Consider the following 1,925-nt stretch of genomic DNA (forward strand, 5'->3'; position numbering starts at 1 on the left):
AGGCTGTCAATCTTCATGGAAGCAAAGCCCAAACCATACCCACTGCCTGGAGTCCATTCTGACCCACAGCGCCCCTAGAGGACAGAGTGGAACTGCCCACAGGGTCTCCACGGCTGTCTTTATGAAAACAAACTGCCTCATCTTTCTCCCATGGAGTGGCTGGTGGGTTTGAACCACTGACTGTGGTAGCAGCCAAGCACTTTAACCACTGCCCCACCAGAGCTCCTTCCGTTCTGTAGGCACTCAGTACATATTTCTTGAACAACTGATGGGGGATGTGCTCGGGGCAGCCAAGGCTCCTGGGCCCATGCCGGGGACCCGGAGCCCCCTCCCTCCCAGCTAGGCTGGGAGCTGGGAAGGTGAGGGACGGCTGTCACCGGCGGGCTCCAGCCCGCTTCAGCAAAGACGGCTCTGGGGCCGAGAAGGCTTGCGAGTGAGGATGAAGTCTTCCAGCGTGAGCACGGCGTTTTCAATTCCCAGGGAGCGGGAATCAGCAGAGTTTGCTCTAAGACGAAATTGCAGCCTTTAAGCTGATTTCTCAAAGGACATGGTTCATTTCAGCAACTTTATTCCTGATGTGAACAGCTTCCAAGATGTCTGTTGTCGTTGTGCTTAGGTTCCGTCAAGTTGGTTCTGCTCCTAGTGACCTACGCGCAGCGGAAAAACACCGCGGGGCCTGAACCTCCGTCAGACTAATTGCCACGTAGAAACCGTAGCTCGAGCCGCTGTCAGTCCATCATTCGGGGTCTGTGTTTCACAAACCGTCTACTTTACTGAGAGTGCTGTCCTTTTCCAGGGATAGTTCACTGACAACTTGTCCCAAATACATGGGACAGAGTGTCCCCATGCTCACTTCTGGGGAGCGTTCTGGCTGTACCTCTTCCGAGACAGATTGGTTCATTCTCCTGGAGGTCCGCGGCACAGTCAGTGTTGTTCACCGACACCGTAATTCAGAGGCATCCACTCTTCTCCGGTCTTCCTTATCCATTGTCCAGTTTGCATATGAAGGGACTAAAGAGACCATGGCTTGGTTCAGGTGCACCTTAGTCCTCAAAGTGACCTCTTTGCTTTCTAACACTTTAAAGAGGCCTTTGCAGTAGATTTGCCCAGTGCAATACGTCATTTGGTGTCTTGACTGCTGCTTCCATTGTGTTGATTGAGGGTCCAAGTAAAACGAAATCCCTGACAACTTCAGTCTTTTCTGTTTATGTTGATGTTGCTTATTGGTCCATTTGTGAGGATTTTCGTTTTCTTTATGTTGAGGTGTAATCCATACTGAAGGCTGTAGTCTTTGATCTTCACCAGTAAGTGCTTTGCGTCATCCTCACTTTCTGCAAGCAAAGTGTGTCGTCTGTGTATCACAGGTTGTTAACGATTCTTTCTCCAATCCTAGGGGCACGTCCTTCTTCATCTGGTCCAGGTTCTGAGATTATCTGCTCAGCATACAGATGGAGTCAGTGTGGTGAAAGGATGCAGCCCTGACGCACTCTCTTCCTGATGTTAAACCAGGCAGTGTCCCCTTGTTCTGATCACACGACAGCCTCCTGCCCCAGGGCCGGGTTCCTCAGGAGCACAGTTCAGTGTTCTGGTTCCGGGTATCGTGACTGGCGGGAGCTCTTTCCCAGCTGTTTCTCCAGAACCTGACTCCGAAGCGCTGACGCCGGCTGTGGGGTAAACGGCACTGCCTCTAGACTGACGTCTCCGGGTGACACAGACAGCTGGTACTCGACCCAAAGGTTGGCAGTGCCAACCCACCCACCAGCACCAAGGGAGAAGGGCCTAGAGGTCTGCTTCCATAAATATCACTGTGCAGAACCCTACGGAGCACAGCTTTACCTGGGGACACCTGGGGGGAACGTGAGTGGGGATCCGCTCCATAGCAGCCAGCTCTGTGGTTTTTGTTTTGGTGAGTCTAGAATGCTACC

At 52.4% G+C, this 1,925-nt stretch overlaps 1 protein-coding gene across 1 annotated transcript in view; it reads left to right on the plus strand.

Annotated features, from left to right (window-relative positions):
- TMEM132C (transmembrane protein 132C) overlaps positions 1-1,925 on the plus strand; it is a 190,856-nt gene that overhangs the window by 126,894 nt on the left and 62,037 nt on the right. The window lies entirely within an intron of this gene.

The sequence above is a fragment of the Orycteropus afer genome, unplaced genomic scaffold, assembly GCF_000298275.1.
Source record: "Orycteropus afer afer isolate SDZICR_OR568_19922 unplaced genomic scaffold, OryAfe1.0 scaffold00448, whole genome shotgun sequence".
Taxonomy (NCBI): Eukaryota; Metazoa; Chordata; class Mammalia; order Tubulidentata; family Orycteropodidae; genus Orycteropus; species Orycteropus afer.